Source organism: Rattus rattus, chromosome 3 (assembly GCF_011064425.1).
Source record: "Rattus rattus isolate New Zealand chromosome 3, Rrattus_CSIRO_v1, whole genome shotgun sequence".
Classification (NCBI taxonomy): Eukaryota; Metazoa; Chordata; class Mammalia; order Rodentia; family Muridae; genus Rattus; species Rattus rattus.
In genome coordinates this window covers 140912193-140937481 of record NC_046156.1, presented here as the reverse complement: position 1 = coordinate 140937481, position 25289 = coordinate 140912193, and the positions used below count along the sequence as shown (strand labels likewise).

At 35.7% G+C, this 25289-nt stretch overlaps 1 protein-coding gene across 2 annotated transcripts in view; it reads left to right on the top strand.

Annotated features, from left to right (window-relative positions):
- The window catches only part of Hnf4g (hepatocyte nuclear factor 4 gamma), a 140262-nt gene that overhangs the window by 78307 nt on the left and 36666 nt on the right, over positions 1 to 25289 (top strand). Inside the window, exon 1 of one of the 2 annotated variants that reach the window (XM_032898624.1) lies at positions 10443 to 10461. The exons of the other annotated variant lie outside the window; for it this stretch is intronic. The gene's annotated coding sequence lies outside the window, so the exon portion shown is untranslated. Of the gene's footprint in view, positions 1 to 10442; positions 10462 to 25289 lie in introns of those variants that run through there. 2 annotated transcript variants of the gene reach the window in all.

The window sequence follows — 25289 nt, the reverse complement described above, 5'->3', positions numbered from 1 at the left end:
AATCTACAGATTCCATGCAATCCCCATTAAACTTCCATTAGAATTCCCCATAGAATTAGAAACAGCAGTTTGCAAATTCATTTGGACAAGCACAAAAGAAAAAAACAGGATAGTGAAGAAAACTATTGTCAACAAGAAAAGAATTTCTGGGGGAATCACCATCCCTGATCTCAAGTTTTCTTACACAACAATTGTGATGAAAACTGCATTGTATTGGTACAGAGACAGGCAGGTATATCAATGGAATAGAATTGATGACCCAGAAATGAACCCAAACACCTATGGTCATTTGATCTTTGACAAAAGGAGCTCATACTATCCTACACTTGATCTTAGCCAAAAGGCCGAGAAGCGATAGAGCTCATACTATCCTATGGGAAGTAAAAGACAGCATTTTCAACAAATGGCGCTGGTTCAAGTGGAGATCAGTGTGTGAAAGAATGCAGATCGACCCATTATTATCTGCTTCTACAATGCTCAAGTCAGAGTAGATCAAAGACATCCACATAAAACCAGATACACTGAAACTGTTGGAAGAGAAATTGGGGAAGAGCTTCAAACCCATAGGCACAGGGGAAAATTTCCTGAACAGAATGCCAATGGCTTATGCTCTAAGATCAAGAATTGACAAATGAGATGTCATAAAATTTCAAAGCTTCTGTAAGGCAAAGGACACTGTCAATATGACAAAACAGCAACCAATAGATTAGAAAATGTCTTTACCAACCATACATCAATTAGAGGGCTAGTATCTAATATATACAAAGACCTCAAGAAGTTAGAGTCCAGAAAATAAAATAGTCCTATGAAAAATGGGGTACAGAGTTAAGTAAAGAATTCTCAACTGAGGAATTCTAAATGGCTGAGAAGCACCTAAAGAAATGTTAAACATCCTTAGTCATCTGGTAAATGCAAATCAAACAATACCGAGAGATTCCACCTCACACCAGTCAGAACAGCTAAGATCAAAAACTCTGGTGACAATAGATGCTGGCAAGAATCTGAAGAAAAGGCACACTCCTCCATTGTTGGTGGGATTGCAAGCTGGTACAACCACTCCAGAAATCATTCTTGTTCCTCAGAAAATTCAACATGTACTACCTGAGAATCAGTTATACCACTCCTGGGCATATACCCAAAAAATGCTTCAACATATAATAATGACACATGCTCCACTATGTTCATAGCAGCCTTATTTATAATGGCCAGAAGCCTGAAAGAACCCAGATTCCCTTCAATATAGTAATGGATACAGAAAATATGGTACATTTACACAATGGAGTACTACTCAGCTTTCAAAAACAATGATATCATGAAATTCATAGGCAAATGGATAATATCATCCTGAGTGAGGTAATGCAGTCACAAAAGAACACACGTTGTATGTACTCACTGATAAGTAGATATTAGCCTTAAAGCTTAGACTGCCTTAAAAAAAATCACAGATCATATGAAGCTCAAGAAGAAGAAAGATCAAAATGTGAATGCTTCATTCCTTTTTAGAAGGGAGAACAAAATACTCCTGGGACAAAGAATGGAGCACGGAATGCAGAAAAGATCATCCAGGGATTACCCCATTTGGGGATCCGTTCCATATGTAGCCACCAAACCCAGTCACTATTGCTGATGCCAATTTGTGGTGAAACACATTAAGTTGTTCAAGGCCTTGTACCTAATGTTTGAGTTCAGATATAACCTTAATTCCATCTAAGGCAATAAATAGCAAATGAGTTGGGTGAATCCAATTGCTTTTTCACAGTGGCTTTCATTGTAAGTATGTCTGATTTTAAATAATGAGGCTCCTTTTTGTTTGTTTGTTTGTTTTTTCAACAAAAAACTGCTTGTTGATAAGTGTCAGATATGGGTGTCTCCAGAGAGACTCTGTCAAAGATAGGATGTTTGCAGCTAAAAAGAGAACCCCAATGGAAGAGTTAGAGAAAAAAAAATATAAGGATCTTTGCAACCTCAATGGAAGAACAACAATATCACCCAAACAGTCCCCATCAGAGCTGTCAGGGACTACACCACCAACCATGAGTACAACATGGAGGAAATCATGGCTCCAGCTGCATATGTAGCAGAGGACAGCATTGTTCAGCATTAATAGGAGGAAAAGCCCTTGGTCCTGTGAAGGCTGATTTCCCCAGTATAGGCTAATGCCAGGGCATTGAGGTTGGAGTGGGTGGGTAGGAATGGGAGCACCCTCATAGAATCAGGGGTAGTCAGGAGGGGCATGGGAGAGGGTGAAAAAGGGGATAACATATAAAAATTAAATACATAAAATATCCAAGAAAAAATAAAATTTAAAAATAAAAAGAAACATTAACTAATAGAGTAATGCTGATATTTAGCTCGTAAGTGATTGCTGAAGTCAGAAAACCGGAAGAAGAGTTTTAACTGTGTAGAAGAATCTTCTTAGAAATGATATAATTATTTAGCCAATTACAGAGAATTTAGCAGACTACAAAATATGTAAAATATTTATATTAATTTTGCTTGGTTTAGTACATTTTAAGGAATTGTTTATCTTAAAAAGTTTAAATGGTAAATAAAAAGATTTCATTTGTGGTTAGATTTCTAAATAATGGGACGATGTATGCCATATTTATGGGATAATGTTCTTTCCACCACTAACATAGACTAATTTATTCACTGCTGTATAATAGTTTTTCCTTTCCTAAAAGAATAAAAGAAATCAATATTTGTATTATTATGTATTACTATAGAGTAAATATTAAAAGGACATTTAAAAAATAAAACTAAAATACCATGGGTGGAGTCAGTTACTAGATATTCTATATTAGTTAATATTTCTCAAATTTTATCTAGAGTCCTTTTGTTATTTTGTCCTTTTTTTTTTTCCGGAGCTGAGGACCGAACCCAGCCCTGTGCTTGCTAGGCAAGCGCTCTACCACTAAGCTAAATCCCCAACCCCTAGAGTCCTTTTGTACTTTGCTTTTTTCTCACATCTTTTCATATGTCTGGATGTAATTATAAATGCAAATGTTAAAAGAAAACAAAGGAAGGGTACGTCTTATGATGTATGTAAGAGAGTTGGTGAATTGACTCAGATGCTAATGAGGACCTGACATAAGTACTTTGGACATAGGAGGTGGAGAATGAGCACTGTTGCCCACAGCTTGTCTTCCCACCCATGTGTCTGTGCTGTGACATGTGCACTGAAACTCCAAACAAATAGAAAATTTAATTAAGAGCTTTAAACAATAAAAGGAAAAGAAGATCTTTAAATAGGAGGACATTGACTCTAAATAACAGCAAAATGGAAGGAACCAATATGGAGAAATCTATGAAATAATCAGCTGGAGCTCTGATTTTGGTCCAGAGCTGAGAGATTCTGCAAAGAGACTTTAGTATCTACACCAATTAATATGAGTGTGCTAAGGAGTTTTGTTCACTACCAATATTCAAAAGGTCTACAAATTTAATTTCTTTTATATGTAAAATATGCTAAAGGCTATGTGTGTTTTAAAAAAAAAATGCCAAGCCAATCCAAACCAAACAAAACACTATGAACCATTGTGCACTTGGAAACATTGGAAACATCAAATGCAGGTGCTTGCTTTATTAACCCTTGAAATTATTACCTAGATTACTGCTTTGAATATAAGTGCTCACTTTTCCTTTTTTGAGTGGATACTTGTGAAAAGTCATCTTTAAAACACTCAGTCTTATATGATTCTCCCAGCTAAGCATATGCATAAATGAACACATATTGAAATGCAAAATAATGAAAAAAATGTATTTCAATTTAATAATAAATATGTTTTTGAAAAGAAAGTCATTGAAATTTAAATTGATTTGGATTATGACCTGCCAGTTGTATGCCAAGTAACGCTTTGAGGTCTAAGGAGATGACTTAGTCTTTTGGTGCACTTCCCTGAGAAGCAGTTTATTCCAATGCTAAGTTATTTATCTCATCAGTGAATAGAATGTGCAGTCAGAAAATGGTGATGATTATGGAAGAGAAAAGAACACTCAGTCTGAGCAGAATGAATGCTTTGGTTATTCCATTTGGTCTTTGAGATCCAAGTCACACATCATACTTTTAAATTTTTACTATTAAATGGTCAAATAGTGCCTCCTTACTGATCTCCTCATACCCCCATTTTGGGAATCAGAACAGTGGTGTGTTTGTTTGCCTGGGGTTGCCTTCGAGACAGTTGAAGTATGCCTGCATTTCGAAAACCACTATCATTTTGAAATGCAATTCCTGAAGATAGGTATAAATTATGAAACAGTGTGCTTTTAAGTAATAGGGCCAACGTTACCACCATCTGCAGAATTAGCTGTGTGTACAAGCTTCTGAAATTCTGTTATTTAACAGTTTTGTCCTGAACAGTTTTGAAATTGTAAAGTGTAGAAGAATCAGTACATTTTCAATTTTCCACTTAAAATTTAGCACATAGCTATTTAGCACATAGCACATAGAGGCACTACAGTAATTATAACCACTGCCCTGTTGAAAATGAAAAACTATCATTATTTCATTATGTTTCTGTCCCATTAATTTACAACTACATATCCCATTCTTTTCAACAAAATCTTTGGATCATGTGGACTATATATCAGTAAAGCTGTATTTTTGATAATCATTTAAAGACCTGTGGAACATCCATAAGAGAAAGGATATAACACTAAAATTCGTATCTAAGATCTATTACCTCTTCAATAATAATTTAAATTTTAATCAGTCTATATTTTAATAGCTTCTCTTATGCATATGAGTCTGCACATATATATGTTTTCATATTTGTGTGTTTGAGATTGTGTGCGTGTGTGAGTTTGAGTGTTATATGTGTGTATGTATAAGTTTGTGTGTGTGCATATATGCATAGGTTTGTGTGTATGTATGTGTATCTATGTATATTTGTGCGTATGCATGTGTATGTGTGTGCATATGTGTGTAAGCGTGTGTGTGTGTGCATGCGTGCATGTACACTCAAGTGTATAATACTCAAGATAGAAACTTAGGCATGTCTATGCTAGGTAAGTCTCTTAACTTGAAGTTACATTCCTCTCCTAGCTAAATATCTCTAAATTCTTGAATATCAGTTATTTTATTAAATTGCTGCTATATGATATATTTTGAGAACATCTCCCCATCCCATGCTGCTCTCTCCTTTCTTGTGCCTCCATTTCCATGTTAGTCCTCTCTATTCTCTTAGCGACCTTGCTTCTATTTTCACGTCATCTGTCCATGTATGATACACACACACACACACACACACACACACACACACACACACACACACACACACACACACACAAATAAACAAATTTATATCATCCATCTATAATGTAAATCCTACATAAGAAAGAAAATATGTGATATTTGTTTTTCTCAGCTGGTATTAACTTTCTTAATATTATCATCAGTTATATCCAATTTTTTTGCAAGTAACATATTTACTCTTCTTTATGATCAGAAAAAATTCTTTTTTGCATATATACCAAACTATCATTATCCGTTCTTCTGTTGAAAGAAAAGCATGGTTGCTGAAATGATGTTTTAAACTAGATCTCCATTCTTTAAGGATTAGAAAAACATGTTAGGCATCAAAACGTCATCTAAGTTCACTAAGCCAAGGAAATCACACTGGTTATTTGTGGCCAGAAGTGGCAACTGATTGACATAATACTCAGTAGGCAAGGACTTTAACAGTGGGGAAATTAACACAGATATAAATCACAGTAATAATAGTGATAAATGCCTCACTAACAAAGTGTTAATGTTGTTGTACAGCTACTAAAGAGAAAAAGTACTGTCAATTTACAACATAACATATTTCATCATAATTGCTGTTTTTGTGAGCATAATTCCCCTCCTGAGTTTTCTCTGTTCACTTTTAAATATCTCTTTATGTCAACTCTTTATTAGTTTATGTTAAAACTACTGTATTAAAATTATTCCGAGCATACTTAGGAAATTCGAGGCACACAATATCAAAAAGTTCTCAACAAGAGTCTGTATATCAGAATAGAAATGTAATAAGTAAAATTATTCAACTAGTAACTAGAAATTTTTCATCATGAAAAGCTTGGGTTCTACAATTACTGTTGACTCATAGGAAACATTTTAAAGATGAATGAAATCTCTGGAACATTGAGAGAAAGGGTGTACCTTAACTATTCTGTGTTGCATCTATCTGGTCCTCAAACTAAGCCATGATATCAGAAATAAATACAACCATAGACCATTGCCCTTACAAACATAGATCAAAGTTCATACCCAAACAATATTAAATCAAACATTATTAAGCATGAACAAGGATTATGGTTGGGTGTAGTGGCAAATGCTTTTAATCCTAGCACTCTGGAGCCAGAGACAGGATCTCTTCTTTGAGTTTGAGGCTAGCCTGGTCCGCATACTAAACTCCAGAAGAGGCAAGGCTAAATTGTGAGTCACTGTATCAAAACAAGCACAACAATGAAAAATCCAACAGACCAAAGGAAAATATGTACCATAACCAGGTAGGACTTTTTACTCACAGATGAATCATTAAAAAAGCAAAATATACTGAAGAATAAATCTAGACACACATACGTGTTGGGAAAACATAATACATTTTTGTATTAAAAACACTATCTGCTTATCACCCTGTACAAAGCTTAAGTACAAGTGGATAAAGGACCTCCAAACCAGATACACTCAAACTAATAGAAGAAAAACTAGGGAAGCATTTGGAACACATGGGCACTGGAAAAATTTCCTGAACAAAACAAACTAAGATCAAGAATCGACAAATGGGATCTCATAAAACTGCAAAGCTTCTGTAAGGCAAAGGACACTGTGGTTAGGACAAAACGGCAACCAAGAGATTGGGAAAAGATCTTTACCAAACAACAGATAGAGGGCTTATATCCAAAATATACAAAGAACTCAAGAAGTTAGACACAGGGAGACAAATAACCTATTAAAAAATGGGGTTCAGATAAACAAAGAATTCAGCCGAATGGCGAGAAATTAAAGAAAAACAATAGTCATAAGGGAAATGCAAATCAAAACAATTGAGAATCACACCAGTGAGAATGGCTAAGATCAAAAACTCAGGTGACAGCAAATGCTGGCGAGGATGTGGAGAAAAAGAACACTCCTCCATTGTTTGGGATTGCAGACTGGTACAACCATTCTGGAAATATCAGAAAATTGGACATTGAACTGCCTGAGGATCCAGCTATACCTCTCCTGGGCATATACCCAAAAGATGCCCCAACATATAAAAAAGACAAAGGCTCTATTTAATCGCAGCCTTATTTTAATAGCCAGAAGCTGGAAAGAACCCAGATGCCCTTCAACAGAGGAATGGATACAGAAAATGTGGTACATCTACACAATGGAATATAGCTATCAAAAACAATGAATGAAATAGGCAAATGGTTGGAATGGAAAATATATCCTGAGTGATAACCCAATCACAGAAAGTTTGATAATATTTAAAAATGCTTGAATTACCCTAGATAGAACAAATGAAACTCAAAAATCAAAATGTGAATGCAGATCGCTCCTGAGAGACACAGCCAGAATACAGCAAATACTGAGGCATATGCCAGCAGGAAACCACTGAACTGAGAACAGGACCCCTGTTGAAGGAATCAGAGAAAGAACTGGAAGAGCTTGAAGGAGCTCGAGACCCCATATGTACAGCAATGCCAACCAACCAGAGCTTCCAGGGACTAAGCCACTACCCAAAGACTATACATGGATGACCCTGGACTCTTTATGTATTAGCAATGAATATTTAGCATACAATGGAAGGGGAAGCCCTGGGTCCTGCTAAGACTGAACCCCCAGTGAACTAGATTGTTCAGGGGGCAACAAGGGGGGGAGGATGGGAAGGGGAACACCCATAAAAAAGGGGAGGGGGGAGGGGGGGGATGTTTACCGGAAACCGGAAAAGGAATAACCCCAATCATTTATATAAGAAATATTCAAGTTAATAATAATAAAAAAACAAAAAACTATCAACTAGACATAGATTGCAACCAAATTAGAAACATCTATAAAAAATTAAACTGAAGTCTGGAAGCATTTCTTAAAATTGAAAATATATAGAGATCCTAAATTTGTAAAGGCTATTTAACATTTTTTCTGGAAGTCCTAGAGAATGCATACAAGAAAGAAAAGAAAATATAGTTGACAAAGAATGAAATAATTATAGATAATAATATATCACGTTTATAATATTTAAAAATAAAACAAAAAATGACAGCTGATAAATATATTCAAGAGTTGTGGGATTCAAAGCCAATGTAAAAATAATTTGCATTTTATGTATTAATAATGAATTTTTAGGTGTACAATACTAATATAATAATAGAGACATAGATAAATGGGAATGACTGGACCCCAATCATTTATAGTTAATTAATTCTGATTAGTTAAAGAGATATAAAAAATAAAGCCTCTTCCAAAATCTGTGTTAGGATAACTAGAAAATGCCAATCAAAATTTGCAGCTAAGTCTCTGCCTGAAACCATGTAAAAATAATTCAAAATGATCAACGATGGAAGTGCTGCAGCTGGAACTAGCATGCTGAACATAGAAAACATAGCTTTAAATCTCTATGACCTGAGTGAAGAGAGTGATCCTTAGATGAAACATTCAAAGGACACCAACAAAAGAAAAATATGAATTATACTAACAAGATTATAAACTTCTATGCTTTCAAGGACTTGAGGAAAGCCGAGAAAATTCATAAATTCAAGAGATGCCATTTTCAAATTATATATCAAAAGAAGGATCTCATTATACTGCCTTTTTTGTTGTGATTGTGAAGAACTAGTATTCCATGAGATATCTTATTACTTACTAATGTGTATATTTTTATTTGTAAATCACTTTAAAACAATTTGTGTAAAAATAAATATGAATTCAATATCTTATTACTCCAGAGTTCTACCTCTCACATTCAAAATTGTCAGCAAAGATATTTGTATGCTATTAATGATTTCATATGCAATAGCAAAATCCTGGAGGTAATCTAATTGTCTATTCAAAGAACTTAAAAAAAGTTCACTGTTCAATAATATATAAATATTTATTAATATATATTCAAACTGAATATGCAGATTGAAGCCATTACAAAGCACATATATACATAATATATCATACAGAGTACAAAGCACATATCCCTTTATTAGGGTTTCTACTGCTGTGAAGAGACACCATGACGATTACAGCTCTTATAAACGTAATCATGTTACAGTTTCAGAGGTTTAGCCCACTATCATTGTGGTGGGAAGCATGACAATGTGCAGGCAGACATGGTGCTGGAGAAGGAACTGAGAGTTCTGCATCTTGATCTACAGGCAGCAGAAGGAGACTGTGTGCCACACAAGATACAGCTTGAACATAAGAATCCTCCAGCTTGCTTGCACAATGACACATTTCCTCTAACAAAGCCACACCCACTCCAGCAAGGCCATATCTCCTAATAGTTCACTTCCTGTGGGCAAAGATTTCATACACTTGAGGCTATTAGGAACCTGCTTATTCAAACAACAACAACAACAACAACTATATATATATAGTTTTTACACGTACAGACATTCTCTGGACAGAAGCACAGCAACTGAGAAAAAGTGAAGCTTTTCAAAGCAGTGCTACTAGAAAAGACAGCATAGTGTCTTAGCTGTGTTTCCTAAGTATTTTAAAAGAGTTTCTGTGTCAAAGAGAAATGTTAGCCAAGAGACTTTGACATTAGATATCTGTATTTGAGTTTGGTTTTCTTGTCTATTAGTCCTTGGGCAATCACCTGAACTTTCTAAATCTTACTTTCATTTTTGTAAAATAAAGATAAAAAGTAATATTGACCTTCGGATATGCAAATGCTGAAAATCCAAAGAACTTGTTAGATAGCATAAGGCTTGGCATAGGGTAGTTATTTAATCACTAACATTATTTATACTATTAATGGCATACAAGCACTTAATATAATTAAATATATGATGCTCTCAGAGTTCTATGAAAGACACTGTCAAGATATTCTAGTGGTGACTGAATGTCCCAGTGAAAATTTCCTGTCCCTGTTTTCCTGAAAACAAGTATGTGATAACCTTTGCACTGTGACTAATCTGTTACTTTCTAAGCCTTTACCTAAGGTTGAGGTTTCTCCTACGTTAGAGCTGAATCAGTGCTGTTTCTATAAAACACACACAAACATACACTCTCTCTCTCCTCTCCTTTCCCTCTCCTTCCTCCTCTCTCTCTCTCTCCTCTCTCTCTCTCTCTCTCTCTCTCTCTCTCTCTCTCTCTCTCTCTCTCTCTCTCTCCTCTCTCTCTCTCTCTCTCTCTCTCTTTCTCTAGTTAAGGAATTTTTGTTCTGTTTTGTTTTGTTTTGTTTTTTAGTAGGAGAAAGATAATTGGAGTCAGCTACAGAAATAATATTGAGGGAGAAGGTCTCCTATGACGGATGGCATGGTAACAACTATAAGTCTTTGGTAAGGATGAGAAATACTTTATAGTCAGTAAACAGGAAATAATGTGTCATCTAAGGGCCTAGGAATGACTGTAGATTGTTTTCTGAATATATGCATATAAATGACTTAAATAATCCTAAAAAAACAATAAAATTCTGGGCATGACCAGGAAAGAAAGCAAAAATACAACCTTAACCTTTGTTCTATAAACAGTATTTCTGCCTTTAAAATACCAAGAACAGTTATAGATATTAAATCTTAAGGAAGAGTCAACCTTAGAATTGGGATTACTATGCCAAAAGTTGTAACTGTCTTAACAGCTCATTACACATGAACATATATGCCTTGCCCACACCCACAATTTCAAGAATGGCCAATTACATTGCCATCATCACTATAAGTTATTTTAATTATCACAGGCTATGATAACCACATATGACATTATTTAAAAATGAGTGAGTTTTCATGGCATTATGTTATATTTTGAAATTATCATGTTTGATTACTTCAAACTGAATATTCTCCAGTGTTGCATTTTGTTATGTAACTTCCATCTAAGTTATGCATTTATGTTCTTCTGTTAGTGGTAATTAGTTTGCTATGGTCTTGTTTTTATTACCAATTAAAATAATGTTTTTTGCTTATAAGCAACCTGGGTATTTTGTACTGTGATTTATGGAATTACAAAAGCTAATTTAAAAAGATCCATCATCATAGATCACAAAATGCTTTTTTTCATCAACAAAGTCTTTTGAGAACAGATCCAGAAAGGCTGTGGAGAATGGTCTTTGGTAAGAGGAAAGAAAATTGGAGATCTTGGCAGGTGCTGGCAAGAGGAATAGGAAAGAGGTGGAAGACAGCTCTGATTTCTGAGTTAGAAGTTAGAATATAAGTAGACTCTCATACTTGGAGAAAGGACCTGGCACACATAAGTGCACTTCTCATTAAGAAGTTAGTCTATCCATTTTCTCATCATGTTCTCTGTGTTTCATTTATTCCACTTTTAGGATTTTGCTTACAATCTAAGAAGTAAGACAGTACAACTGAGTTTCCCATTTAAGGCACATCTCTTATAATTTCTAAATAAGGAGAAAACCTGTTGTCTATCAAAAGCGTATTTATTATCTACCAGGAACCAAACCATTTATAAAGGGCAACAGAGGGTGTAAACGCACTGATTTCATATGTTCCAAAGGAGATACCCAACATAACAGTCTTCCAATGTGGAAATTACAAAGAATATTATTTACCACTGACCAGGACATTGTGACAAAGGATGCAGACATTGATATTCGAATTTCTCAAGGAGCACTGAGAGTCAAATGACCTTTTCATTTTCTTTCTACCTAGTATCTTCTATACCACAATCCAAGGAATATGGACTGTTTAATCTTATTAGGAAGGACAGATGTCATTCTTCTGGATCTACTTCCTTCTGTGTACACCTATAGATGCAATCCTTGCTAACTAAGGAGTGTGGCCCACATTTAGCACAACAAATAATTTTTACAGATTTTTCTTTGAGACAAGGTTAACAGTACAGTCCTAGTTAACCTAGTACTCACTATCTATGACTAGCCTGAAACTCACAGAAAACTCTTGCCTTTATCTTCAGAGTGCTTGGATTATATGTATGTGCCACCCCACCCAATGACTACAATTTGCTTTTCTAAGTGGTAATTTCAAGCTGATTGTCTAATATGCCTCTAGGTGGTGATTCAAGGGAGGTGTTTTTGGCTCATATGGCCCCAGTATTGAAGGAAACCAAAGTGGTTATGTATTTGTAGGGTTTATACACTATATGATGAATAAACCTATTCTAGGAGACTGTGGATTGCAGCCAAAGTTAATTCACTCTTGCCCTTATTATGATAGGAGTGATATGCACAGAAACTGCAGGGTCCTGTGTTCCAAGTGATGGATTCCTCTGTGTTGATGGTAATCTTTACACTAGAAACCTAAAGACAGATTATGCTACTTGGAAACAGGCCTGATGGAAAGGTAGATTCATATGCCCATCCTATAAGATCACTGAGAGGTAACGATTCCTCAGAAGAACTCAGGTGAAGTAAATATTAAGCAGGGGGAAATAAAAGATATATCTGAAGCTTGGTATGAGGGAACCAAGGGGGCTTCCTGAATTGAGGAAATCTTTGTTGTCTAGTTATGTATAGGTCTCATGTGCAGTGATGGTATTTTTCTCCTAATTAAATCAACCTGGTTGGTCAACGCAGTAATTACCATTATTGGTATAACACCAGTCTTGGACCACAAAGTCCCAATTGCTGAAAAATTATACATTGGATTAAAAGATTAGAATGAACTTGCATGTTCTATGGGTCACAAGGGAATGGGGGCATAAGAGTGATGGTGCAATTACACTATTACCTTGGCTTTCCTACCATGGAAATAGCCAAAGCTTGTCCTTAGTAATATCTTGAAAAACTGGTAGAAGGCATGTTTAAACATGGCATATTAATATGTTCCAATTGTCCTGTGATATCATGGATATGGGTCTTAAGGCCATTCGAGTAAGGAGTAGGTTCTGAAAATTGGACTAAAAATAGAGGTAGTATAGTTTGGTCTTGAGAATAAATATTATGCGTTAAACACTGATAGGGATTTTTTCAATCATCCTTAATAGGAGAGACGATGAATAGAATTAGATCCACATTTACAAGCAGATAGATTCATCTTGTCAGAAGTGTGATTAACCCCAGTCACTCACTATTCTTAAGTTGTCAAGAGAATATGTCTAAATGTAGCACTTTTAATCATGGCCCGTAGATGTACTATGAAGTTTTGTCTTTGGGGTTGCATTTGGAAAGAAACCCAGGTTTTCATCTGGTTCCAGCTCTGGGTAGAATTCTCATATCTCACCTGGAACACTTGAGGAAAGGAGCTTTTAATCTATGCAGGTTTATTTACCTACAAATATTCTGGAGTTTGAAAGCAGTTTGTAACTTAATAAGACTTTGTAATGGATGGAAGATAGGTTTCGAAAAGCAACTGAGACCCAGAATCAGAATATTTTATGGCTATTGGTCAAGATGCTATGGGTATGTTAGAACCTTCTCAATGTGTCAGTATTCCTAAATCCTATATGTCCACTAATGTTCTTTGAGTAGTTTCTGTGATAGAAGGCCAAGTGCTCAGGCCTCTTTTAAGTCTAGTCTAAGTCATTTTACTTTATCACTATTCTCCTGTGGGTTTTTTTCTGTGGAGTGTTTGAGATCATGCATGTCAGCAGTTAAAACTATTTTCCTGTTGAGGTCAGTCCAAAGCTCTTTAGGGATACTTTTAAGGAGGTAGGATAAGTTCCTTGACCTCTTGAGGTTTTTCTTTTATCGGTTGTGCCATCTATTGGCCTAGGTCAAGGACTTCCTGATCATGTGACATTACTTAGAAACAATGGGGACATTTTCTTCCTTAATGGTGCTCTTTTTGTAGATTCTTCACTGAGTCCAGTCCTGTGCCTGAAGTCTTCACAGGGTCTTTGATCATGTGGATGGGTGATTTACCAGAGTAGAAAGAGCCTTTAAAGGCACCTCACCATCCTCTGGAACCTACCTTGTGCATGGGCATAAGGGTCAAGGAAAAAATATTGCCTCTCCTCTTTGGCCATCCATATTCATTGACTTTGGTCTCCCTGTCCTGTTGTTGAACACCCAGGAGACCAGAGGCAAAGGAAACAAAAAATAAAAATGAGTTCTAGCATTTATATAACATTTAGATAAGCTTAGCAATGCTCACTTTTAATCACATACACATCGTCAGATTACCTTGATGACCTAAAATAATTTTTATGTTGATTTGTGTTTTATGGGTTTGATATTTTTACAACAAATTATTTCTTACTGCTAAGCAACCCTTGGGTCTTACAGTAATTTTTATATGAAACTAGCTTAATCTTTATCTTGTCTTCATGATTCTATAATGTATGGTGGGGACATTTTAGTTCTAACTAGTAATATAGATGATTCTTGAGATTTTTTTTTAACCAAAATCTGGATTATATTCGTCTTAACATTCATTTTTTTTACTATTACTAAGAAATTTCCTTTCTGAAAAAATTGTGACAGGTTTATTTGAGTTACAAGAGGTTTTTCACTTTCCGTTGTCGACATTTTTGTGAATGTGTTTCAGGTTTTGAAGCCAGGGAGCAAAATATTTGAGTGGTTACTGATTTGTAAGATGAGTTCTGCTAACTTAGTGGTGGACTTTTGACAGGTCCTCCTGCCTCTTTGTTTCCTCAACCCTAAACTAAAATGCTACTTGGAGTTGTCTCTAAGCTCCTGTCTGTCCTTTCTGATTCCTTTGTGCTCAACGCCCTGGCACACCTTTAGAATATGCAAATGAGTCTGCTTATGTCTGTTGTCTCTTATCCCTTAGAGTCTTCCTACTTCATCCTTCAGTATTTTCCAACAAAAAATGACTGTTAGGAGGATTAAAAATATGAAGAACTCAACGCTAGCGCTTTTGAAATCTCACTCATTCACTAGAAATGAAAACAAAGCTATAGCAAAATGTTGAGAACAGTTGATTTAATTTTTAGCTTTTAAAGTTTCAGTTTCCCTCCTCTGACTTTAGGAACTGATAGGTAACAGCCACATGGCAGCTAAATAATGCTACCGAACACTGGGGCACAAGTGTATTGATTTGGTAACTCTTCCCACATTTTAAGTAAAGCTTGAGATTTTGTTGCTGGTGTTGAGAAAGTGGGTGATGGATGCGTTTAACTGTCTAGTAAGGGTTTAGGTGCTTTGCACAAACACAAGCTCCGAATAATTAACTTTGCTTACCCCTCAGTGATTGAAGTGGAATGACCCTTGACACTCTGTTTGTAATAAATAACAAAGCACATTTTAATTAAATTTTTATTGGGCAAGCCTGTCCCAAAGAACTTACTTGGAGACAAAAACTAAAGTCTTAAAATTGGATAGTTTAGTGATTATTTTTCCTTTGTGAAAATATGTGTTTTACATTTAAGCAATTCTGAATGTGGTTTTAAGAAGATTATATAAATATTTCCATATATATAATATTGTAGATATGGAGAGAATGGTAGATTTTTTCCCTTACTGCTGCATACCAATCTTCTAGTATAGAACAAAGCATAGCCCAGAAAATAAATAATTGTAGCCCCCAAACCTCAAAGATGTTTTTAGAATCTGGGTTTGTGTAATAAATAAGGGGAGGGGGGTGATGCAGGTGAGAGGGAGTGAAGTGAGACTGGTGAGATTGAAATGGGGGAGGGTGTGTGGTAGAAATGGCAAATACAGTCCTCATGTAAGAAAGTCACAAAAGTAATGAACTAAATGTTTAAATATCTGGGTTTGAAAGTTCATCCAACAAAACTAATTTGATAAAATCATAAATTCACCTTTAAAGATAATACAAACCAAGTGGTCTCCCTGTTTGAAAGGCTTCATAAGTGGATCTCCCAAGCAGGAGCTCCACTTGCCCAGGTGCTTGTTTATCTTGTACTTGAACTCTTCCCTCATTTCATCCTTTCCAATAATACTGCACTAAAGTGAATCTCTGATTAATATTTAAATATGCATGGGGAGAAATAGGTAACCTAATCAGAGGAAATAATTAACAAGCTACCTCATTCTCATTTCTTCTCATTCCTACAAGGAAGCATGTGTCTTGATTGCCACAATATTCCCTTTGACCTCCTTTCTCAGTCACTGCCTAATAAAGCTGCTGTTTGAACTGTGTCAGTGCACTTCATTACAACTCGAAAATATTTTCTGAATGTGCTGCTTACACCTCATTCCCTTCTATTCTAAGTTTTCTTTCTCTTATAATACTAAGAAATCACCTGTGGGAATTATTTTGTGAGAATTATGTAATTGTTGTGGTAAAATTAAAAGAGAGAGAGAGAGTCCCCAAACTTAGGTTCAAACCAGGGAAATGAGACTGTTGTTGCTGGTGGAAAGAAAATAAAAAGCTTTTATGTAGTACCTAAAATGTGTTGTATATCTTTCCGTGTTAATGGAGGGTGACAATTGTGATCTGATGTTGAGCACTACAATTTTATTTGAGGTGTGAACATATACTGTATATAGATGTTTATTTGACTGTATAGGATATATAATATTTATTCATATATTAGGAATCATAGATTATAATATACACCCATATACAAATTTGTCTGTTTATATAATTGTTCATATTGGTTATATTCTCTAGTTCTGTGTTCTGTCACTGGAGAGTAGTGTGGGAAAGGGGGGAAATGCTTTATGTTCAAAACTAGGGGGTCAAACTCTGGGCCTCACATTTTCTAAGTCACTGCTCTATCCCTGAGACGTATTACTTATTTTAAATTTGAATTGAAAAATAACACAAGGTTTGCTTTTTAAAAACTGAGATTGGAATGATTTTATTTTGTTTTTAGTTTTAGATTTTGAGATGGGCTTTAGCCATGAAATCCTGGCTAGCCTATAACTCCTGCTTCTCATATCTCAGCTTCCTGGCTTGGAAACATCATGACCAGCCTTATGTGTAGATATTTTTAAGTAAAACCAACAAATACAGAGGCAAATACTCACAGCCAACTATTGAACTGAGCACGGGGTCCCCATTGGAGGAGTTAGAGAAAGGACTGAAGAAGCTGAAGGAGTTTGCAACCCCACAAGAACAACAGGTATTTGTATATGGATGTATATTGTAATCTATGATTCCAAGGAGAGATCCCAGGAACTAAACCAACATCCAAAGAGTACACATGGACAGACCCATGGTTCCTGTTGTATATATTGCAGAGTTTGGCCTTGTGGGGACCAATGGGAGGAGAAGCCCTTGGTCCTGCCAAGGTTGGACCTCCAAGTGTAGAGGAATGTCAGGGCAGGGAGGAGGTGGGAAGGGGGTAGGTGGGGGATCACCCTCATAGAAGAAGGGGGAGGGGGAATGAGATAGGAGGTGTATGGATGAGAAACTGGGAAAGGGCATAACATTAGAAATAAAATTTTTTAAAAATCCAATAAAATGTTAAAAAATAGAAAGTAAAATTATTATATAGAAGAAAAAATTTTTGAGGATTAACAGAATAAAAAAAGCCTGTTGAAAAAAATATTTAAGATTCTCTAGTTAATAAGAGTGTCAGTGGGGGCTGGTACATAGCCAAGTGGTAGAGAAGTTTCATTGAGTGCCTAGGATCCTATGTTTTGTTGCCAGCAATGCAAGGAAGAAGATTTAAAATTAAAATTATATTAAAAGTGAACAGTGTAGTACTTTGTGACATAGCAATGTCATACTAGTATGACAATATTAATTTAATAACTAATACTAAAGGAAGTAGATATTTTAAAATGCAGCACAAGTAAAGTATATTTAAAATTACTCATAGATTCTGGAGAGAGGACCCTTGGATTCAGTTCCAGCACTCACACAGTAGCTCACAGCTGCTTGTCATTCTAGTTCCAGGAGATCCATTGTCCTTTGCTGGGTCCCTTGAGTTCCTGCACACACATGGTGCCTATAAACTCAAGTATGCATATGCATAGAAAGAAAAAATTAAAGAAAAAAGGCTTTAAAAGTATGGACAGGATTTAATATTAATGATTACATACACTAGGTATAAATGATAGGAGTGAGTGGTTGAATGATTGATGTTCACTGTAATCATTAACCACCAACCATAGAATTCACATGGAGGAACCCATGGCTCCAGCTGCATATGTAGCAGAACATAGCCTTATTTGGCATCAGTAAGAGGGTAAGTCTTTGGTCCTGTGAAGGCTCAATGCCCCAGCATAGGGGGATGCTAGGGAGGTGAGGTGAGAGTGGATGGGTGTGTGTGGGAGCACCCTCATAGAAGCAGTGGGGAGGGAAGTATGGGAGAGAGGGTTGTCAGAGGAGAAACCAGAACAGGGAATAACATTTGAAATGTAAATAAATAAAATAACCAATAAAAAATTTAAAAAAGGAAAATGATAGCAGTGATTGCTCCACAAAAGATTGCTTAGAGAAGTTTATTACTTACATTTGAATGTTCTAAAAGATCAAGCTCATCCCAGAAGTTTGAATCAGTTGCAAGCTCTGATCAGATATAATTTATAGTCTTGACCTGTAAAACTACCTTGATATCATTTTACTTGATAGTGTTCTTTTGAATCTTATTGTACATTACTTGGTCAGCTACAGTGATTTCAGAGATCTATGAATACAGGAAAACACAAGAAACCTATTTTAAATGTAAACTTTTGTATCAAGTCTACTGTAGGGGCTAAGAGATAGTTTTGTCAATAAGTGTGGCCTTGAATGTTTGAGACCTGAATTCAGATCTGAGCACAACATAAAAGGTGTGTGTGTGTGTGTGTGGCGGGGGGATCATGTCTCTAATGAAGTCAGAAATAGGAAGAACCCAAAGCTCACTGGCCTGTCAGTCTGTTCTTATCACCAAGATCCATATCAATGAGGGTACTGCATGAAAACAGAGCAGTTAAGGAAAACACCAGATATTAGCCTCTAACTTCTATAAGAAGTTATATGTATTCATGAAAATCATCATGGGCAGTAGGATACTGTCATAGTATCTCTGTATTGCCTAGTGTCCCCTTGGTTATAGTTGGCAGTCAAAATTTTCTCCTTGTTGACAATCATTGATACAATTTGATGTTTTTCATCATATATCAAACAAATTTGGGTTGAATTTTGTTTCACATGTTAATGCAAAGCAGAATTATACTATGTGTGTATGACTCAAATATTTCTCCTAGAATTTGATAACTTTGATGGCATTAAAAAACAAAGCCTTTGCCACCAAAAGAGTTCTTCTGAATTAGAGCTCCCTGTAGATACAATAAAGGGATTGTCATGTCCTCAAGCCACTATGTATAACTATGTATTTCTCTTCCCTACTCTTTTTCCAAGATATGTACATATATAATATAAATATATAAATATAAGTATAGAATCAGGAAATCCAAAAACTGAGGCTCATAGAATTCTTCTGAAAATAGTTTGGATCATTTAAATAATTTCTTCTTTCCCCAGCCATATATGTAAAATATTTTTAGGGATATACTAAATGATCTATTTTACTATAGTATAGACCTCACTAGTGAGTAATAGTGAGGATTAAGAAACATTCCTGCAGACTTTGCCTGTAATGATACAGACAAAAATAGGAAAACATTAATAGAAGATGTTTCACACGTGCTGCTTCCAGTTGCTAGAAATATTGCTCTAAGATATAGTCTCACAATAGGTTAATATTTAAAACTCTTTATTGAGTATAATATAGATACAGAAAAGCATAAGCATATAGCTTGATAAAATTTCACAATTCTACATACCCAAGTATCTGACAAATAGGATTTAAATATAGAGATATGAATGTCCTTTATTGACCTCTACAATATGCATTTGGGAGTACTTACCAGCAGGATTTAGCCAATAACTTGAAGCTATTGCATGACCAACCATGTCTTTGTCAGTAGAGAGCAAAGAAAAGAATTGCTAGTGGAATCAGACTAACAGTGCTCACGAGAAATAGCACATGTATTCTATCATGCATAGACTCGAAAATCTGCCTTATAAATCCTGAGAAGGCATGATGTTTATTTGTAGTTGTTAGTTTTTAAAATTAAAACCATATGATTATCAAATATATATTTTAGTGACTGGAGAGATTGTTCAGCAGTTAAGAGCATTGTTCCTCAATAGGAACCAGGTTGGCTTCCCAGCACTCACATGGAGGCTCACAACCATCTCTAATTCTAGTCCCAAAGGATTCACCACCCTTTTCTGGTTTTCTCATTTTATATTCCCTCATGAATAATTGTTATCATTTCAAAACAATATATATTCTGCTGCATTTGTATTACTATGGAAGAATGTGTGAAAGAATGGAGTTGTAGGGGGAGGAATTATGCATTTATGCATTCAACAACTGAGGCACACCACTATATTTTGCAGTAGAGCAATTTATGTAATAAGTATTTGGATTTGTTTTCAAAATGAAGGTGTTTTAAACATCTGCAATTCCAAGGTACAACAGCAAATTGGAGGATGTGTGCTCATGGGAATTAGGAAGATGGTGAAAAAAGGTTGTAGAGGAAAAGTGGAGGCAACATGATTTTACATAGAAGTCATTGAAAGAAGCTAATCAGTGCAGTTTCAAGGGAAGGAAACAATGCCCACCTTGCTGGCCCACATTCTCTGTGAACACCTCAAGTCCCCACATGATAATTCATATGTAACCCTCAGGCTTCTAAGAGGGCTGTCAGAATTGTACAAGTTTTCATTCCCAGAAAGCTATGTGAGGAGAAAACTTTTTCTTTTTTTCACTCTCTCTTTCTCTTTTTTTTTTTTTTTTTTTTTTTTTTTTTACTGATTTCTATTTTAACACAGCAATGGAGTGGGAGGGTACTGGGGATAGAGCCAGAATGTTGCTGGTAAGGTGTTTGCCTAGTGATCAGTCCTGATTTGTTCTGTAAATTTCAGAAATAACCTTTTTCTCCTAACACTTTGCACACATCTTACTGAATTTATTTTTACTTGGTGAATTTGTAGCTTTTGCTGTTTCAAGGTATTTATATTATCCAAGATATAAATGTTCCTTTTCACTTTTTCTTTTTTCTTCCATTCTTTCTCTCCATTCCCTACCTTTCATCCCCTCTTCCTTTGCTTGTGCCCTTTCTCCTTTCTTCCCTTCATTTCTCCTGTCTTCCATGCTTCCCCATTCCTTTCTAGTACACAACTTTTCTCCCTTTCCCATAACTTATAGGACAAGAATTAGAATGTGGTATCTGCTATCATGTGAATTTATCACTGAAAATTAAATTTCCTCAATGAATGTGGGTGTGTAACTGAGTTGATTGAACAAACATTTCATGTACTGTCACATTGTCACAATCCAGTATTACAATTACAGCTCTGTTTGTCCTAGGGTTTTGGCTTTTCTTTTTCCTTATACTATTATTTTTTTTAACCAAACACAACTTACTCTGTCACCATGTAATTAAAGTTGGCTTTGAACTTTCAGTCTTCCTGCCTCTGCCTCTAAAATGCTAAAATTAAAAGCATGAGAATCAGGTCCAGTTAGTGTGTGTGTGTGTGTGTGTGTGTGTGTGTGTGTGTGTGTGTGTGTGTGTGTCTCTCCCTCTCTCTCTCTCTCACACACACACACACACACACACACACACACACAAAGATAGAACACTTTATTAAACTCTCTCACATAGGTAACTATGAACCAAAGGTACTTTTATTAGTATGTTTTTTTCAACATATTTTTTTCTTTCTCTGTACTTAAGAAATGGTGTTCTGTTTCTACTGAAGCCAATATTGTGGGCAAAATATTCCTTAATTGTAAGCTCACTTGGACATATTACAATGGCCCAATCCATGAATGATATGGCCAAGGACTGTTGAGGAGTATCTATTACTATCCCTTCCTAAAACCAATATAATTTCTCACGACATTCTAAATGCATACATATCCTTATACCCATGAAAAGTATAAGGTTCTCTCTCAAGTCTCATCAAAGAAGCATCCTTTTATAGGAGAGACCTACTATGTGGAACCAAAACTTGTTAAAAGGATGCCAGCCCAAATAGATACATCTATAACACAACTCCTATTCCTGCAACATTGAAAATTGATGAACAGGGTTGACAGGTGAAATATTTTATAAGCTAGAGAACCATGATGTCTGCTGGCAGACAAGCCTTCTAGACAGGAAAAGGAAGCTGAACCTTGAAATCTGAACAATAGTGTCACCTAGAAAAGCCCAAGAAATGCCAGTACCAATTTACATGCCACCACAGGGGACAGAGGAACTCTTATAAGACTGTATGCCTAAATGAACAGCTATGGGCTGTGTTTAAAAGTATATAGCAATAATAATAAAAGAACAGAAGGCCATAACTTTGGGAAGGAGTTGGTGCAGAGTTAGGAAAGAGTTGGCAGAAGAAAGGACTGGAGAAGTAAACTAAATACAGTATTACTATGAAATTCTCCAAGAAAAGAATGTTCCATCCCAGACACATAGAACCCATAATAGAAGGATCTGCACAGTACACCTATATGGGCCTGGACCTTTGCTCCCTGGATATGTTCCTCAAGTTTCATTTGGAGTGATGCTGGAGGGGGAAGGGCTTAAACTCTTTCCTAGGTTTTCCTCAAACATATTTAGCTGAACACAAAAGCAGAAGGGTCAGTAGTATTACATTCAGGAACTTTTACTTCTTAGAGTTTAATTATAAAAGGCCGTCCTATAAAACCATAAGGTTGGCAAGCTGAAGCTGAAGCTATGGTGTCATTGTCCACTGCAGTGGAGATGGCTCTCTTCCCTGTCAACATTAGTTGATTGTTCATTGTACAAAATAGGCAGTAATTATACAAACAATTAATTACATATGTGAAAATTCTGCAAAAATGTGGATTGTGAGAAAACTATAGGGGAGGTCTACTTTATATTGAATGTGAATGACTCTGTTTTACACTGTTTAGGCATATGCAAGAATCCATGGTTGTTTAAATATTGATTATAATAGTTTTGTTTCTTCTTCCGAAGCAACTATGACTTTGACTTTGGAGAGTCTGTCACTTTATAGTACTTATTTCTTTTATTGATTTGTTTAAAAAAGTGTTTTAAGGATTATTTTTTGTTCTCTTTTCATATCTCTTTGTTTCTCTATCTCTTTCTGTCCTGATCTCTATCTCTGTATCTTTTTCTTGTGTGTGTGTGTGTGTGTGTGTGTGTGTGTGTGTGTGTGTGTGTGTATATGCATCATTGTCCATATATATGTTGTATACCCTAAAAGTTGGAGTTATAGGTAATTGTCACTTGCTGGACATGAGTTGTTGGGTCTAAAACTGCATCCTCTCAAAGAACCATCTCTCCACTTCCTTAACTTAAAAAAACAAAAAAACAAAAACACCAAAATTCTTTCTTCAAATTCACGTTGGAAAAGCTTCCATAGGTCTTCTCTAAACTGTAATGTGATTAAATCATGTATTAAGTATTTTTCATTTTCTTCTACCTCTCCCCATAAGGTGTGTTTTCGTTGTTGTTGGTGGTGGTGGTGGTATGGTTGAAAGCTTACTCTGTAACTGAAACCAACCTCAAATTTTCCTACTTCAGTCTCTGAGTCCAAAAATTACAGATGTATATTACAATACCTGATAACAATGGAGCTTTTGAATCTACACATATTTTTACTTATGTTGTCTTTAATTTCCTGTATATTTTGATTTTTTAAAATTCTTCACATAGGGATTTATTGCCACTGACTCCCACCATTATTCTCCTTTTACCTCAGATCATATTTTTGACTGATTAGAATATCTTAATTTATCTTTGTCTGTTTCTTTCCATTTTAAACAATGTTCTGGCACATGAGTGAAGCATAACAATTTGCAAAGAAACTTAGTCTGATTCATAAAATTTTGATACTATCTAATGGACCCACGTATCATCAGACATGATTTACACAATCCTGGAAGCTCAAATCCTGAATTGTATTGCCCTCCCCTCTTGATTTGAATCTAGTCTCCATTTGCTTTTCTTATGAGGAAATTGCCAGTAGTAGCTGGCAGCAGGGTCAGCAGGGAGTGACCAAAGCATGGCTCAGAGAGTCTACAGAGGCTCTCGTGTCCCTGATCTAGATATGAGCCTCAGGATCTGTGCCAGAAACTGCTGGGCCAGCAATTACAGTGCTGACCAAGATATCTGGACCAACCCCACGGCTTTCAAGGATAGGGAGTGCCACCCTAAACGGGTTGTCATCTTAACAGCTCTTGTAGGCTTCTTGGAAAAATGGTTTATCTATTGTATGAATGAAGCTGAATTTCTCTATTCCCAAGCCCATAGAGCAGCTCTGGGAATTCAGGTCAAGTAAAACCACAAATAATAATAGTTATAAACACCCTTAATGAAACCAAGAGGTCAGAGAAATGAAACAAGCCTAGCAGTCAAGATAGAAACAAGTGTTTGGCAAGGACTTTCTGTGTTGACTGCTGATCACCATCAGAATTACAATTAAGAAGAACCATTTAATTTAAAAATATTTTGTGCAGTTTTGAGTTGAAAATTCCAAGTAGAGTTTACTGAGAGTGTGTTCTCTATGGAGATCCAGATTATGGTGAAAAACATGTATTACAGCGTCAACTTATGACTGACAATTTAGCCAGTATTATTGAAGCCCCAAAGACAAGCCTTCTGCTTTCCTGTATGTTTTCAGCTTCAGATTCATTTATCCTTTAGGTTAGCAGTGCTTGAGAAATCTTACACAGGAATGGGAAGGAGAGTAAAAGGCAGGAGTCTCATAAAAAAATAGTCAGAGAAGGCATCTTTCTCCCACAATGAATAATTAGCAAGTCCAGATTGGAAGTTCTCTCCAAGTTCCACAAAGAAGAAATAAAAAGGGTAAAAGGTGTATTTTAAGTAATTAACAAATGTATACATTTTAAGGCTGGAGAGATGGCTCAGCTGTTAATTTTACTTACTACTTTTGCAGAGGACACATCCTATCCCTTGTATCCATGTGGAGGCTCACAATATTAACTTCAGTTTCAGAGGACCTGATACCTTCTTCTTGCCTAGTTGGATACCAGACATGCATGCCTAGCATGAACATACATACAGGCAAACCACATAAAATAAAGAGAGCTTTAGTAAGTATCCTAGATTTACATTCTACATTCTACATAACTGAGATTGGCAATGAATTTGCTATTTTTGCAATTCTGTTAAGTCTCAGGGATTACAGCTGACGGCACCATACACAATTTGTGGGAAATATTTTAGATATGTTATGTTCTTTTCATCTAAGATATAATTTACTTATTACAATAAAAACAAGGTACTTTTTAATCAGTTTTCTGTAATGAT